Genomic DNA, 18,769 nt, shown 5'->3' on the forward strand with positions numbered 1-18,769 from the left:
TATCATCTATCGATCTCTTCAATAAAACAATGAGAGAACCAAACGGTAAAGGTTCAATCTATTGCCACTGAAATTATGCCATAAAATACAACAAATTAATATATCAAAAACATAAAAAAATACATCAATTACATCTTAAATACAACAGTAGTCAATTGCAAATAAAATTGTAATTAATTACATTAAATTTCCCTTCCTCTTTCTCACAGATGGCTAGGAAAGAATTAACCCCATTTTTCCCACTGTTAAAAAAATCAAGCTCCATCACTCCCAAAGGAAGTCCCAAAAGAGTAACTCCTTATGGCCCTCCCCTTTAGTGACCATATAACTTGATCCCACCATAATAATTTTATTACAAAATAAGATTTAAAAAATGGTTGCGATCTCAGCTTCCTAAAGTACCTTATCAGTCTTGAGCTGTAATAGATAGCAAGATAGTTATTGCTTTTTATCTTCATGTGACATCGATGTGGCCATGAAATGTCATATACAATATTTATTTATTTATTTTTAAAAATGTAGATTCTGTCTATAAGACTATATTTGTGCTAAGTGGATAACATAAGCACATAAACACTCTCCGGACTGCACTCGCCCATCACTCTCCGGACTGCACTCGCCCAACATACGTCCTTCATACATACAGCACTCTTCTAACATTATCCATCTAGCACTCTTCAAACCACATTCGTCCAGCACTCTTCAGACAGCATTCACCTAGCACTCCTTTCTGACCATAACGATTCCTACAGTCTTCCACTTCAGCCTCTTACATCCCAACATGCACCCCCTCTCAATTCCCATCATCCTCAATTCCAAATGGAGAACACCAAAGCCCCCTTCCCCCCCATATCACAATCGTCAACAGAGGCTCAGGCCCATTTTGCTGACACCAGCCACTCAATTCCTTGGACTAACTCTATTCTCACTCACATTGATTAATGCGCAATCAATCGCTAAGAAAAGTCATATATTCAACGACTACCTATTCGATACAAAACCTGACATTTGTGCTATCACAGAAACCTGGTTAAAACCTTCCGACACAGCACTAATCAATCAACTACCCATACAGGATTACGATGTTCTCTCTATTCCCAGACCCAAAAAAAGAGGAGGTGGACTTCTCCTCGCAGCCAAAAAAACACTGGGTCTGACTTTGCAGACTTCCAATAACATATCAAAGATTGAATTTGCCCTATTCAACTCAAAACATCTGACGATCGGCCTAATCTATGCTCCCCCCGGAATACTGGAAGCTGACCCATCCCCCATCATAGAACTTACAGCAAAACACCTAAATTCCAGAAAACCTACCATCCTCATGGGAGATTTTAATCTGCACGTAGATATTCAACCTCATTCTACCAACTGTAAAACTCTTCTCTCCTCTCTCAACAATATGGGTTTCAGACAAATAGTGACTGAACCAACACACAAAGCAGGCCATACACTGGACCTTATCTTCATAAATGAAGGTATCACAACCCACACCACTCCAACTTGCACTCCAATACCTTGGTCAGACCATAGAATTATATCATCAGTTTTAAAATTAAAGATCTTCCACCACAATCCATACTACCAATAACTATATCACTTAGGAAACAGTGCTCTGGAGACCAACTCAGTGAACACTTGGCCAAGGAACTTGAGCACCTTGACCTATCCGACATAAACTCAGCAACTTCATCATGGACCAACATCACTAAAAAGGTTGCAGATCAAATTTGCCCCATGACAATTAAATCTATAAATCCAAATAAAGACAACAGGAGACCCTGGTTCACACAGGAGCTAAAAAATCTTAAACACGAACTGAGATGCAAGGAACAAAATTGGCGAAAAAACCCATCTTCAACCACCCTCCTCACCTACAAATCATGCCTTAACTCTTACAGAAACAACATCAACACAACAAAGAGACTATTCTTCTCCAAAAAAATCCACCACCTCATTTTTGATTCAAGAGCTCTTTTCTCCTATGTATCAACCCTCACAAAACCCCCGGCACCCATCATTCCAGACGATCAAGCACTCAATAAAGCAAACGAACTGGCAGACTTCTTCGACAACAAAATCACCTCACTCCTAGCCCCCCTCAAGGGACCATCTACACATCCAAAACACGTAATCAACCTCACCCCTCAATCTTCGAGTTCACCCGCTCAACAAACACCACTCTCAACCACTCAACAACCTCCACTCCCAACAGATCAACAACCATCGCACCCAAATGTCAATCAACACAACACTTCACTAACAATGCTCAACACTTTTGAGCTCACATCCACTCTAGAAATAGAGAACATTCTCAAGAAGATAAAACCATCCTCCCATCCATCAGACCATATTCCATCCAACAAACTTAGTCTTATCACCAACACCATAGCCAAACCTTTAGCAGACATTATTAACTGCTCTTTCAACCAAGGACATGTCCCGAACCAACTCAAGTTAGCCATGCTCAAGCCGCTCCTCAAAAAACCCAACTTACCCACCTCAGACCCAGCTAACTTTAGACCCATAGCAAACCTCCCTTTGATTGCCAAAGTTATGGAGAAAGTTGTTAACAAACAACTTACAGAATATCTTGACGAAAACAATATCCTCACCTCAAACCAATTTGGCTTTCGTAAGACTATGAATACCGAATCATTATTAACATCATTATCAGACACTATCATTTTCAACCTAGAAAAGGGCCAACCTTGCCTCCTCGCTCTCCTGGATCTCTCATCAGCGTTTGATACTGTTAACCACTCATGCCTCTTGCAACGCCTAATAGACATCGGTATTACAGGAGTAGCTTTTAACTGGTTCAAATCATTTTTGGAGAACAGATCATACAAGGTCAAGATAAATAACAAAGAGTCCCACACCATCGAATCCAAAAGGGGGATACCACAAGGATCATCCCTCTCCCCGACCCTTTTCAATATTTATCTGCTCCCACTCTGTCAACTTCTTACTAACCTTAAGCTAAGACATTACCTATACGCGGATGATATTCAAATCCTCATCCCTATAGAAGATTCCCTACACAAAGCCATATCATTCTGGAATAAATGTCTGTTAGCTATCAACAATCTACTCACCAGCATCAACATGGTTCTAAACAAAAACAAAACTGAAATCCTCATCATTTCACCGGAAAACTATACCCTCTCCCCACTTTCTACCACTAACCAACATCCGGACACCGCAGGGCTCTCCACCTCGCAACAAGTTAGAGACCTGGGAGTCATCTTAGACAGCAAACTCTGCCTCAACAAATTCGTCAACAACACAACAAAAGAATGTTTCTTTAAACTTCAAACATTAAAGAAACTCAAACCTCTCCTCCTTTACAGAGACTTCCGCATGGTCTTACAAGCCATCATTCTCCCAAAGCTGGATTACTGTAACTCCCTCCTCCTAGGCCTTCCAGCATGTACCATCAAACCACTTCAGATGGTCCTGAATGCCTCTGCAAGAATTCTTTCAAATGCCAAAAAAAGAGATCATATCACCCCTATTCTCCACCATCTCCACTGGCTTCCGATTAAATACAGGATCCAGTTCAAATCTTTAATGATGATTCATAAGGCCTTACACAACATCGCACCTCTCAACCTAACATTTCAAATTTGATTACACACATCCGTGAAACCAACCAGAAGCGCCTATCAAAACAGACTAATCACACAACCGGCGAAATCCATTTTGAGGAAACGTGCATTATCCACAGCTGGCCCATCACTTTGGAACTCGCTCCCTCCAGACCTTCGTTTGGAAACATGCCACCCTACATTTAAAAAGAAACTTAAGACTTGGCTGTTCAAACAAGCTTTCCCCTAGAGCCAAGAACACGAAGAAAAGTATTTTCAAGCCCACAACGTTTTATTCAGATCTATTATTTTATTCAATCAGAAATTTACACATGCTGAATTCATACATACTACATACATATACTCATATTGACTTCATATTTCCATGTTATTCATTGATTTATTAACTGCTTGTTTATTAACGGTTAAATATCATACACTATTTGCTTCAATTAATTTATTCAATGTAAAAACTTTGCTTACTTAGATTTGTTCAATGTAAAAACTTCTTTTATTATGTTCTATGTTCTATGTAAACCGCTATATTTTTTAGCGATAGTTACTGTTCTTTGTAAACCGGGGTGATATGTATACTATACAGGAACCTCCGGTATATAAATCATTTAAATAAATAAATAAACATTAAAAACACTTTAACAAAGCACAGAACATATCATGCACAATATCTGCTCAAAAAGTAAAAAATTGACATAAAAGGGATTTAAATTAAAAAAAACTAATAACATGAAATAAAAATGGCCTATGGAAAGGCCTCAGAAAATAAAACAGCCATTAGCTATTTCCAGAATAAGGAATAGTAAATAAATAAACAGAGCTTTACCGGTAGAGCATTCCACAATACAGGCCAGATTCCAAAAAGGCCCTGGCATGAATGGACTGTAAATGAGCCGATTTCACTGAGGAAACTGAAAGTAGATGCTCACTTGCGGAGCAAAGGCCTCGCTGTGGTACATAAGAAGACAGCAGTCCAGCAAGATAAGCAGGGCATCCCAGGTTGAGAGCTTTAAAAACTAACAAAAACAAATCCACTAAGGTGTATATATATATATATACAGACTTGTAAGGTTGAGCCTGTCACATTTGTTTAGTTCTTTCTTATCAATGATAATGTGCATGGAGATATAATTTGTTACGATTCCTCCTGTAGATGTGCCACAGGAGGCCTCTCACCTTTCTCCGGAGGCCGCTCTGAAGCCAGGGCCTCGCCTGAGCAATTATCCGGATCCTGCTCCACGGCCTGGGAGGCCTTCGATGGTGTTCAGGGCCTACTCGAGGCCTGCTCCACTGCAGCCTGGATGTTCTGGTTTGGGCCACGCCCTTCTCCCTAGGGGCGGGCCCGCGGCTTCTCTTCAGTCTTATAGGGCTAGCCAGGGGCGGCCCATCTGGACTTCTCCCAGGGAGTTGCCTGCATACAGCAGTATAAAAGGATCTTCACTTCAGTACCATTTTGCCTTCAGATCGGATGTCATGCTCTTGTGCTGATCCAGGTTTCCACTGGTTTCTTTTATTGATGGCTCCATGTCCTGTGTCTGCTTGTTCCTGGTGTTTCAAGATTCCGCTCCTGCTTCAGTTGTTGCTGCTCCTGAGTTTTCCGAGTCCTCTGATTCTCCAGCGCTGCAAGTCTGCCAGATGACTTCCTGAGGGTAAATCCGTGAAGTCGGTTCCTGTTTCCGTCGTTGGTTTCTCATCAGGCTGGGTTCCTTCCTGCGCTGGTCCCGCTCCTTCAGGTGTAGGACAGGGTGGTCCGTGACCAGACCAGTGGTACTGGCTATGTAGGGCGCCCTGAGGGACATTGCCAATGTCTAATCCTCCCAAGTCCTCGTCCTGACCCTAGCCTATGTCTACAGTACCTTGTTCCAAGTCTTCGTCTTCAGTGCCTTGTTTCGGAGTCTCCTATGTTTTAAGACCTTCGTCTGCCCTCATCTTCTGTCCGGCCTGCCACCTATTGCCATTACCCAGCGGCAGGTCCGAAAGGGCTTGGAACGGTTGGAGGACTGTTCATTGACCAACACTATATTGCTGGTCATCCTGAGGCAGGCAGGTTCGGTTGAGGGTCGGACCTTCAGTTCTTGTCTTTTATCTTGTCCTGCTCCTGGCTACCCATACTAGCACAAGCTTACCTCCCATGGTGTGGCTTGGGGCTCCTCCCTGAGTCGCGCTGTGGCCCAAGGGCTCACAACACCTGCTTTAGAGGCGACCACACTCCTTGCGCTCATAACATAATTTACCTCAGGTTTCTTAATATGAATTTGTTTTACTGATACTAAGTTACATACTGTATTCATAAAAGAAGAGATGTGAAACTGTTTCTAATTCTGTTTGATTTCCATGCCCCTGATGCAGATAACAGAAATTCTGGAGCAGTGTCAAGTGATGAGAACTTTTAATGTGTGCAGCAGGAACTTTCAGTACTGAAGAGGCACAAAACCAAATCTTTCTTACAAGATAAGTCACTTTTTATTTGAACGTGAAAAAATAAAAAAATATGGACTATTTGATGACCAGTGATTATAATTAATAGACGTGGTTGAGAAACATAATGTATACTGTTGCACCCGTCGGTCGCAGATGGCTGCGACCTCTCATTCTCACCTCTTTTTTTCCCTGCACCATCAATCATTAGGAGAATGGTGGCCTCTGCCAACCAACGCCGACCTCCCCGGCATCTCCAGGATGGCGTGGGCGCTGCCAACCACCACCTTACTTCCAGCATCACCTAGGCACATGTGCGCGCGCAGGGCTTCCTTATGTATACGTCATGGTGGGAACCTCGAGGGCATCCCTCCCAATGATGTCAGCACGCTAGTGTACTTAAACCAACTGGCCAATTGCTAAGATGAGTTAGCAAGGAGTTCTCTCATTGTTAAATCCACTCTAACTTGGATCTTCTGTTTCAGATTCTCCTCGTGGCATTCGTACACTCTGAGTACCTGCTCCAAGGGGGCTCTTCTGCGTCTTGGCTATCTGCTCCTCGGAGGGCCTTTCTGCTTTGGACTTTCCTGATCCGCTCCTCAGGTATCTCTGCTGGAACTTCCTTGTGTGAGTACCTTCTTCAACTCTTTGAACATTGCTGAAGTCTCCACGGTGTATCCCATGCCTCGGGCCACTACCGTTCTTCAGCATCTCGATTCTACCCATTCTGTACCTCAGGGTATTGCTCCATCTATGCAAGATCTACAGCCTGGTTCCTGCAGCACTGACCTCTGCCTCCTTGGCACCTACAGTACAGTTTCCTCGGCATACCCCACGCTGCGGGCCTCTACCGAATCTGCACTCAATGGTATCTCCATCAGCTTGCAGGAATCTCCTGGTGTAATCCGCACTGTGGTCCACTACCGGATCTTCTTATCTACAATACCATCTTATCTACTTTATCTGCTCAAGAACTGTGTGTTTGCATTTCCCGCTCCTCGGGTTATGCATTATCTTTTTTCCCTAATAAAGTCTCACTCACAGCTGTGTCCTACGTCGCTGAGACCACTCCTACCGATGGTGAGGCCAATGGGGCTCCTCCCTGTGGGCAGAGACATCTCTCATCTCAGCCCGGGATTCACAACTTTTATCAAAACCATAACATATACATTCTGTAAGTGAATGTCATCAGTGTCTCTATATATGTCACCTGATCCTTTTTATTACAGTCTTCCAGATTTATATAGTGTCTTGATATTTTCTGAGTTTTAAAAACTAAACAGAATTTTAAACCATCTCCTGTGCCTAACAGGCAACCTATGATGTGATTTAAGCAGAAGTGTCATATGTTCAAGTGTAGATGTCCTGACACTAAATGGGCGGCTTCATTTTGTAATAGCTAGGGAGCTGTAATCCTATGACCAGGTAAACTGACATGCAGTGAGTTACAATTGCTGATGGTGGTTAAGATGAAAGTCTGCACGACTGACTGGAAATCCTCCAGCAAAAAGATATACTTTAACCAGCATAAGAGCCTTAATTTAAAGAAACACGATTTCAAAACACTTCTCATGTAAGGTATAAAGGTTAGAATGGAGTCAAAACAGACCCCCTAAATCCCTTAACAGCTTCCAAGAAAATAAATGTGCACTCTCTATAAAGTTAGCCCCCTATAATCCCCTAGCAACAGACAGTGACTAATCCATAGTGCCTCTGTTTTGTTAGAGTTAACCTGTCTTTGATTGTTTGCAGAACTCTATTAATATATGAAATTACTTCCCCCATATGGATGTCATCAGCATAGATTTTAAGAGTTAAGGTGAGACTTTCTATCAGAATACACAATGGCTAGAGATAAATATTAAAGAATATTGGGATAGTGAAGACCCCTGAGGAACGCCCCTATTAATGCCTTACCATTTGGAATAACTGTACCCAGCCCTAACCTGCTCCTGATGACTAGACTAAAGTGAATGAAACCAGTTCACACTGTTCTCCCTATCCCAAAATGAGAAAGTCTATCTGCTAGAATTGAATGGTTAATGGTATCAAATGTCAATGTTATATCAAGGAGAATCAGAATCACAGATCTTCTCCAATCCATTCACTCAACAAATAGTCATGAAGAGGAAAGAGTAGAATGTCCTACTCTGAAGCCACATTGATCCTTACAGAGAATTAGGGATGTGCATTTGTTTTCAACGCATTGACAATACGCAATGTATACGTCCCTATTCGTTATATTCGTGGGTTCGCGAAACTTATCGCGATCCCCCACAAATACAAACATATCATTAGTTTCATTCTTTTGGCTCGCAGTGATTTCTTAGCTGCCGTTTGAAATAGAAGATAGCAAAAACCAGCCCTTTCCTGTGAGTCATAAGTGACCTCACAGCTTTGTCATAGAGTGGGACAGATAGGTTGGCAAGGAGACCAGAATGCAACCTATCAGCGCTATTTATACGTTAAGCACGCAGCGTGCCACGCACTTTCTTGGCGGGGATGGTCAGGGGAGGTGGTCCAGGGACGTGGCTGCACTTAGAGCTATTTTGAGGGTCTGAAATCTGTATTCAATTGCTAGCTACTTTGATAGAATTTTCCACTGAAAAACATATTTGTTCGATTTGGCTACAGTGCTGCCACCAGCCAGCTAGCATAGCCAATGCCATGCTTTTTTTGACCGTACTTTTTTTTATTGATCTGAGATGGTCTCTCTGTGACACTGAGAGAAGCTGCTAGCAGTGGCATTTTTCTGCTTATTTTACCTCTTGGGGTAGGTTGCAAGCAGGATTTGGGTGTTGTGGGAGGGAGATATATTAAATTGCTAGCTACTTTGATAGAAATTTCCATTGAAAAATATATTTCTTCCTTTTTGCTGCTGTGCCAAGCAAAGCATCCTTTTTATTTAACTGCAGTTTGTTTTTGTTTTTTTTATTGAACTCAGGCTGCCTCTTTGTGCTTTTTTAAGCTAAGAAGACATGCAGTGCACTCACTGGGCATCAGTGGGCACTGGGCAGTTTTGCAGACTCACATATATATTATTGGGACAGCAGTGCTCTGAAGCCAAATCCCCAGTGGGCCTCTTTTGTAGTTACAACTTTGTTGTGTGCACATACATTACATTAGTGCACATCAAGGCACTGTGTCTGTGGGCAGCCAGTTTTGCAGACTCACATATATTGGGATAGGGGTGGTCTCCGAAGCCAAATCCCCAGTGGGCCTCTTTTGTAGTTACAACTTTGTTGTGTACATTAGTGCACATCAAGGCACTGTGCCTGTGGGCAGCCAGTTTTGCAGACTCAAGTATATTAGGACAGTAGTGATCTCTGAAGCCAAATCCTCAGTGGGCCTCTTTTGGAAATAATTCTTTTAATTGAAATCCCTAGTAGGCAGTAACATTAAATCCATAATGTCAGGGAAAGCTAGACATGGTCGAGTGATTGGGACTGGGAGAGGAGGCGCCTCAAAAGGGAGTGCCAGTCCCTCATTAAAGTTAAAAAGGGACCTGTTCCAATCTAAAATCTCTGGAGGGGCAGGCAGTTCCATCTGGAAAAAAATGAAATCTAAAGATAATGCATCGCCACCACCTATTTCTGACCCTGTAGTTTTGGAGGTGAGGGAAGGGGAGGCTGAGTCATGCAAGACAAAATGGTGACACCCAAAAGCAGCAGTGCGACAGCAGACTCGACTTAGCATTGACAACGTAGTGCAGGCACTGTTTGCTTCTGATTCTGATGAAGAATTATCTTGTGTGGGATTCTGTTCATCAGAAAAGGAAGAAGTAATAGCTGATGAAGGTTTAGGAGGATTCGTTAGTCTTGTCTTAGCCTCCACTTCAGTGCTGCAGGGGAGAGATGAAACTGATGATGATGAGGAGGAAGAGCAGTCAGCGCAGGCATACAGTGTGACTGATGCCCCTGGCATTGCTTCTCAGGGTGCACCCACTACTTCAGCTCCAGTGCCAGCATCCACCCCCAAGGCTATAGAGAAGGGAACACGAAAGACATCTGTGATCTGGAACCACTTTAAAGTGATGGAGGACCCGCGTTTTGCTCAGTGTAATTACTGAGCCAGGGCTATTAGCAGAGGCAAGCAAATGGGACATCTATCTAATTTTGGCATGATGCATCAAATGAAGAGGCAACACCCAACAACAGTACTGCTATCTTGGGATGGTGGCAGTACCAGTCAGGGGACCCCTTCCGAGCAGCATAAAGTGGTTGAAACTTTATTATTATTATTATTTATTATTATTTATTTATTAAATGAATACTTCAGTTCTGTGTTATTAAACGAATACTTCAGTTCTGTGTTCACTAAAGAAGACCCTGGAGAAGGACCATCTCTACACAACAAGAAACTGGAGGGAAGTGGAATAGATGAAAATCCTTTTACAGTAGAAAATGTATGGGAAGAGCTAAAGAATCTGAAAGTGGACAAAGCCATGGGGCCTGATGGGATTCATCCAAGGATACTGAGGGAGCTCAGAGATGTTCTGGTGGGTCCGCTGTGTGACCTGTTCAATAGATCCCTAGAAACGGGAGTGGTACCGAGAGATTGGAGAAGAGCGGTGGTGGTCCCGCTTCACAAGAGTGGGAACAGAGAGGAGGCTGGTAACTACAGACCGGTTAGCCTCACTTCAGTGGTGGGAAAAGTAATGGAGTCACTGCTGAAAGAGAGAATAGTGAAATATCTACAGTCCGGAGAATTGATGGACCAGAGGCAACATGGATTCACCAGGGGAAGATCCTGTCAGACAAATCTGATTGACTTTTTTGACTGGGTAACCAAGGAATTGGATCAAGGAAGAGCACTCGATGTCATCTACTTGGATTTCAGCAAAGCTTTTGATACAGTTCCGCACAGGAGACTGGTGAATAAAATGAGAAGCTTAGGAGTGAGTGCCGAGGTGGTGACCTGGATTGCAAATTGGTTGACGGACAGAAGACAATGTGTGATGGTAAATGGTACTTTCTCTGAAGAGAGAGCGGTTTTAAGTGGTGTACCGCAAGGATCGGTGTTGGGACCGGTCCTGTTCAATATCTTTGTGAGCGACATTGCGGACGGGATAGAAGGTAAGGTTTGTCTTTTTGCGGATGACACTAAGATCTGCAACAGAGTGGACACGCCGGAAGGAGTGGAGAGAATGAGACGGGATTTAAGGAAACTGGAAGAGTGGTCGAAGATATGGCAGCTGAGATTCAATACCAAGAAGTGCAAAGTCATGCATATGGGGAGTGGAAATCCAAATGAACTGTATTTGATGGGTGGGGAAAGGCTGATGTGCACGGAGCAGGAGAGGGACCTTGGGGTGATAGTGTCTAATGATATGAAGTCTGCGAAACAATGTGACAAGGCGATAGCAAAAGCCAGAAGAATGCTGGGCTGCATAGAGAGAGGAATATCGAGTAAGAAAAGGGAAATGATTATCCCCTTGTACAGGTCCTTGGTGAGGCCTCACCTGGAGTACTGTGTTCAGTTCTGGAGACCGTATCTACAAAGAGACAAAGACAAGATGGAAGCGGTACAGAGAAGGGTGACCAGGAAGGTGGAGGATCTTCATCGGATGACATACGAGGAGAGATTGAAGAATCCAGATATGTACACCCTGGAGGAAAGGAGGAGCAGGGGTGATATGATTCAGACTTTCAGATACTTGAAAAACTTTAATGATCCAAAGACAACGACAAACCTTTTCCGTAGGAAAAAAATCAGCAGAACCAGAGGTCACGAGCTGAGGCTCCGGGGAGGAAGACTAAGAACCAATGTCAGGAAGTATTTCTTCACGGAAAGGGTGGTGGATGCCTGGAATGCCCTTCCGGAGGAAGTGGTGAAGTCTAAAACTGTGAAGGACTTCAAAGGGGCGTGGGATAAACACTGTGGATCCATCAAGTCTAGTGGGCTTAAATAGAGAGGAGGCAGCAAACACTGCACGGAGCGGCAGTAGCCACTGAGGCATTCACGGAGCGGGATGCCAGTGGCCAGTAGTTGGTGTTCCACCTTCAGGCAGCAAAACACTGCATGGAGCGGCAGTAGCCACAGAGGCATTCACGGAGCGGGATGCCAGTGGCCAGTGGTTGGTGTTCCACCTTCACGGAGTGGAAGGATGGAGGGCTGCCATCTCAAAAAATAAAAAAAAAACAAACAAGCAAACAAAACAGGGGTGGGTAAGGGGCAGGTGTGTGGCCTGCTGGTTGCGGCGGTTGCTACCCCTGATTGAGCTGGATGTTCACTAGGATGGCGCTGCTCTCTGCATTGGTGGAGGGGTGGAAGGGAATTGGGGCCGGAGGGTTCTGGAAGCCAATAGAGACGGGTGGGAGGGAGAAAAAAGGGGGGGAAAAATGGATAAACTGCGTAGCTTGCTGGGCAGACTGGATGGGCCGTTGGTCTTCTTCTGCCGTCACTTCTATGTTTCTATGTTTCTATGTTTCTATGAAAAGGAGCAGTCTCACCCACGCCCTCAGCCCCTTCTAGCAGCAGGTGGCAGGCCAGCAATCCCCTGTCATGTTGCAGAAGTGACAACCCACCATGGAGGAAATGGGGTGGAGTGTGGTAACACTATCCCGGGGTAGGAGGCAGGCAGCCTCAAAAGTTGTAACCAAGAGCATTGGGGGAATGGTTGCCCTTGATGACCAGCCCTTGTAGATAGTGGAGAATGTGGGTTTTAAGCATTTTCTGAAGGTTGTAGTTCCAAATTACAAAGTTCCCTCCAGAACCACATTTAGCAGAAAGGTCATCCCCAGCCTGTACAAGCAGTGTCACAGTCGCATCCAAGTGCTGCTAGCTAAGGCAGAGGGGAGTGTGCATTTCACCTGTGATATCTGGACCTCCATGAATGCTGCACACTCTTAACTCTCCCTGACAGCACACTGATGGGACCTGGCTGAGGCAGGGGCAGGCAGCAGCTCTATTAGTGAACAAGTATCAGAGTGGAGGTGGGCTTTACTGCACACCCACCTGACGGACCAGGCCCAAACAGCAGCCAATATTCTAGCATGCATCAGACAGATGCTGGAGGACTGGCAACTACACCAGCAAGAAAGGAATCCTCAGGCAGGGTTCTTTGTCACAGAGAATGGTGCAAACATGGTTAAGGCAATAACGAGAGGCACATTAAAAACATCAGATGTTTTGCACACACTCTGCACTTGGTAGTAAAGTCAGCTCTGGGGTTGGAGTCCAAGCACCAAGAGAATGGATACCTGCAGGACTTAATACACAAGTGCTGGGACATAGCAGGGCACTTCCACAGAAATGTGAAGGTGGGGCAGGTCCTCCAACAAAAGCAGACTGATTTGGAGATGCCTCTCATGCATCTCATTCAAGACTTTGCCACCCGGTGGAATTCCACCTATATGATGCTACAGAGATTAGTGGAGCTGCAGACACCCCTTCATGAACTTTCTGGTTCAATGGACATAGGTGTGCATAATCCCCTAGGGCATCATGATTCGTTAGTCATTAGTCAGCTGGTAAAAATCCTGCAGCCTTTCAAGGATGCCATGGAGGAGCTGAGTTCCAGTAGTACCACCTTGGCTGACATAATCCCTATTATTAATTTCTTGGATAAAAATTTGGAGGCCTTTAAACAGGAAGAGGGAATGACAGCTGTGGTGCTGCATTGTCTGGACGTTTTGCAGCTGCAGGTGCAAGAGAGATCAAGGCCTTTAACAGAAGAGCCCACATACATGCTTACCACAGTCTATGATCCCCGAGTGAAAGGGAAACTCGCCCTTCAGTATGATTGTCTCCTATTGGTGAAAGTCCTGCTGTTAGCAAAAGTCGGTGAACAGGAGCACCATAGGCAGAGACAGATTAGGTGTGAAGCAGAGGAGGAAACAGCGGGCACTTCAGAGAGTTGTGCTAGCTCAAGCATGAGCAGTACTCTGTCCTTGACAGCTAGTACCTCCTCCTCCTCCACTTCATTTTGCCAAAGGGATGTTGCCCATAAAGATTCATCTTTTGTGCTATGGGCTAGAGAGATAGCAGCTGGCATTAGTGACTCTGAGGCCACCCAAGCAAAGGAGACACCAGCACAACTGTCAGTGACACGGTATCTCTCAGAGCCTACGAGGGCTTGACCTGTATCCTCTAATGCTGTGCCTGTTCGACCAGGCCTTATGTCCCTATGAGGGCTTGACCTATATCCTCTAATGCTGTGCCTGTTCGTCCAGGCTTTATGTTCCTATGAGGGCTTGACCTGTATCCTCTAATGCTGTGCCTGTTTATCCAGGCTTTATGTCCCTATGAGAGTTTGACCTCGAATGCTGTGCCTGTCTGTCCAGGCCTTATGTCCCTACAAGGGCTTGACCTGTATCCTCGAATGCTGTGCCTGTCCATCCAGACTTTATGTCCCTGCAAGAGTTTGACCTCAAATGCTATGCCTGTCCATCCAGGCTTTATGTCCCTAAAAGGGCTTGACCTTTATCCTCGATTGCTGTGCCTGTCCGTCCACATTTGGAATGTACAAACATAAAAAGTTGACTTAAGATGTTTGGAGCTTGCGTATTTCATATGCTCAATAGTTTTCATGATCTTTATAATATGGGAGCCATGTTCCCTAAATCTTTCTTAGGTGCCAACATTAATGTTTCTTCTAGTACTATAGAAAAGGTGGTAGTTTCACTTTAGTTCATCCTCTGTCCCATAGTTTACAGAGGCACTGTAGGGTACAAAGTCAACATAGGTAGATATTGTAGATTTGGGTGGAAGATGACGTCAGCGCTTCTTTTGGTCCTAACGGCTAAACCCTCTTTGCAAAGGGAAACCTCAGTCTCCGGCAATTCAAAATATTAATCCTTCACAGCATGGATCCTTAAATAAAACAAACTATTTTCTTTTAGTTTCAGGGCAGAGCAGAGAACCTCCTCCATCTTGCTCATGAAGTCATGATCTCTTTGCACATGCTTAAATCCTAACAATTTGTACCATTATACACTCTAGGGGCCAACCCATTCCCGGGAGCCCTTTCCTGAGCAAAGGAAAGGGAACTCTCCCTGGGGCCAGCCTGTCTTGCCCCTATCAAAACCAAGGGATCTGACTACCTCAGTTCTGCCAGCCTGTCTTGCCTCTATCAAAACCACAGGGACAAGACTACCTCCGATCTGCCAACCTGTCTTGCCCCTATCAGCTTTCTGCCACTCTGCCTTGCTGTCATACACCAGATGACTCACTCAGCTCCTTGTAGTGTTCTTGCCACTATCATGGTTCCTCAGTGTATTGGTGCTAGTCTTTCTGCTTGCTATGTTCCCCTTCATTGTGCTATAGGATGTTGATGCCACTTGTCTTGCCACTTTGCCTGATGTGCTGCTTTTGAGGATTCATGCATCTGTTATCGGTGCCCTCTTTTGAAGCTGTGGTGTGTTTTTGACACTCTCACTACTATGCTTTGTGCCTCTGTTAAAGCACTTTTGCCACTTCTGGTACCCCTTTCCCCCTTTACAGTGCCTAAGGCTATTCATGCCACTTTGGTGCCACTTTGCCACAGTCTAAGTATCTTGGAGCTCTTTTCTTGTTCTGATGATTGCTCCCCAGAGGTTTCATCGGAATTGATGATAAAACCCCAATTCTGCAGCCAAAAATAGGCTGCATATACTTCCCCCATTGACTTTAATGGAAACCGGAAAACGAATAAAACTTATCAACGGATCGGATCCTCCCTTGAACAAATGCATCGTATTTGAGACTCGACGAATACGAATACTGAATTGGATGAATCTGTGCCTTCTGCACACCCCTAATGTAAATACATTTTAAGAGCTGATACTTAAAGCTTTTTAGCATGAGTTTTATTGCATATTGCTCTAAGTGGATTAAACATATTCAGCATTCTCCCTCCATGATGCCAGTGCAAAATAAGAGAATGAAATTAAAAATGTTTGCTGACAGTTCATTCATTACACAGCCACATTTGAATTTTTTTCAGAAACGCTTACACTCCCCAACTCTGCAAGGTTCTATAGAGAAAAAATTGAAGGAAAATTAAAAAATAAAAATAGAAGTCTAAATTTTATGGTGAACAAAAATGCTTAAAATATTTTTACTATGAAGCTACTGAGAATGGTGTATGAGTTAGGTAAGGCTGAAATGTATGCAAAAGTCAAACAAACAGAATTTCTGTCTTTTGCTCATTGTACACTGCCTCGCCATCACTCCTTTCAGACCAGCATTGCAGATCAAGCAGCATCATTCCCTTTATAAACAACACATCTCTGCTTAATTTTTCTCAAATGCTTCATTTTCCATTCTACCTTCCTTGGACAGCATTCAGGTTTTTCTCTAAACTGCATAATCCATAACAAATTATGCCAAAGAGGGATATTTATAGGAATTGAAATAGAATGGGCATCTGACTATGAAACCAGCCATTATCAGGCATACAACACACTGAGGAAGTGATTTATCTTACAGAAATTATCTTGTTTGTTTTTTACTATGCTTTTTGTTGGTGAAATGTTTAATCTCTAATTTTTTTAGTGTATTTTATGTTGTCAACTGTGCTTATGTTATCAGTTTGTCTGTTCATCTGTGATACTAGCATCACAAGCAGGGATTAGCAGATAGGTAGGCAAACCCATAACTTAAGTATGTTGAACCTTTGTGTCTAGGGAGGTGGGTGTAGCTGTATGTTTTGCCCCTTCCCCTCCAGCCTATGGGGTCCAGACAGATGGCAGAAATGCCTCAGCTGTTTCAAATTGCCCTCCTTCTTGGCTGACACCCCCCCCCCCCCCCCCCCAGCATCATAATATCAGGGAGAAGAGGCTCAGAGCAGCTTATAGTGTGTCAGACCCTGGATCAAGGGCAAAAAATCTTTCATACAGCTAAGGGCTGAGGGCAAAACATAGTAGCATAGTAAATGATGGCACATAAAGACCAAAATGATCAATCCTGTCTACCCAGATATGATCAATCCCATCTACCCAGATATTTAGATTTGTAACTTCCATTCTGTGCAGATTTCCTTAAAAGGAAGAAGAACCCAGACCAAGCTGTAAAAGCAAGTGATGACCACACCTCTCTGACCCAACATTTATTTATTCATTCCTTCTCGCAGTGCTCAGAGGATCTGCCCTGGCCATGGAAGAACAAGAGTGGACTGTCCCATCCTTACTGCCATCTTGAGTGAACTTGATCTAACTTCACTGAAGCAATATAAATAGTCAAATACTCTAAGCTAAACCATACATTAACTGTAAGATGTATCCTTTAAATGCACCACATGAAACAGAGAGTAGGATTAAATGGTCAGTTTTCACAGTGGAAAAAGGTAAACAGTGGAGCGCCTCAGGGATCTGTACTTGGACCAGTGCTTTTTAATATATTTATAAATGATCTGGAAAGGGGTATGATGAGTGAGGTGATCAAATTTGCGGACACAAAATTATGCAGAATAGTTAAATTTCAAGCGGATTGTGATGAATTGCAGGAGGACCTTGCAATACTGGAAGATCGGGCTTCCAAATGGCAGATAAAATTTAACATGTACAAGTGCAAAGTGATGCACATAGGGCAATAAATACTGCTAATATACTAAACAGCTGTGGAAGGATCATTATTTAATCACCTACACGCTTAGGTGTACCATGAAATCATACAAAAGGAAATTAGTGTGTCCATGAGTCAATATTCTTGTGAATTCACTGAGAAGTGGAAAGAGAAGACTCAGAAACACTCCAGTTGAGGATTCAGTACAATTTTGGAATGATATCCTTTCTCAAGCCTATGATAGTGTTGTCCTGTATGATACTGAATGTAGATTTAAGTCTAGTTTTCTTTTTGGTTTTTGAATAGTGATTAGTCAACTTGATACTGCTGGATACTATTTTATTTGGGTAATTGTGGATTGTTATAAATGGAAGATGAAATAGGAGCATAAATAAATAGAGTGATCAAGTGCATGTTTGAAAGATTTGGAGAAAGTGGATATGCATGTTTATGAAGTAAATATTCCCCTGGAATTTTTAAGTAGCGGGGTTGATTTAGGAGCTTGTTTAATAAGGAATTATTTGTATATTATAGGTGGTTTAAATACCGATTGATGTCCCCTGATGAAGCCCTCGATGGAAGGGTGAAACGAAGAATTCTTTGTCGGGCAATTAAGAAGGGAAATTCAAGAGTATTAAGAGGGGAAGTTAAGAAGGAAGAAATGGAATTGATTAGCAGCAAGAGAAGGGAAATAAATTTGGAGGAATTTGAAAACACAGCTACATCGATATGTATAAAGACTGTTAATATGTATTATTAATACTATACATGTTTATTGTTAAAAGAAGATCCGTTGAAGATATGTTTTATGTGATCATGTGTTTTTACATGTAGAGTGGGAGATAAGTAGTATGTAATGGATGAATGATGTGTGTGGTTGGAATGAGATTTTACTGAGGGTGGTATGTGGTGTATTATGTAGATTATAAGCTTTTGTAAGTTTTGTAAGCAGTTTATCTTGTAATTAAAATTGTAATTGGAATATGCAAGAACTTTCTCTTTGCATATATTTCCTCTGGTAGAACTATGTTGTCTCATATCCTGCAAATCACTGCATTATAGGTAGCTCATTATCCTTTCCTTCAACATTATCTCCATTAATTTTCCGAGGTAAGGCTAACTGACCTATAGTTAACAATCTCTTCTCTGCTACCTCTTTTGTGAAGTGGGTCTACAACAGTTTTCTATAATCTTGGTACACCATTACTTTCTCCAAGAATCTCTTGAACAGGTCCCTCAGTGAACTCTATAACCCCTCTCTG

The sequence above is a fragment of the Rhinatrema bivittatum genome, chromosome 3, assembly GCF_901001135.1.
Source record: "Rhinatrema bivittatum chromosome 3, aRhiBiv1.1, whole genome shotgun sequence".
Lineage (NCBI taxonomy): Eukaryota > Metazoa > Chordata > Amphibia > Gymnophiona > Rhinatrematidae > Rhinatrema > Rhinatrema bivittatum.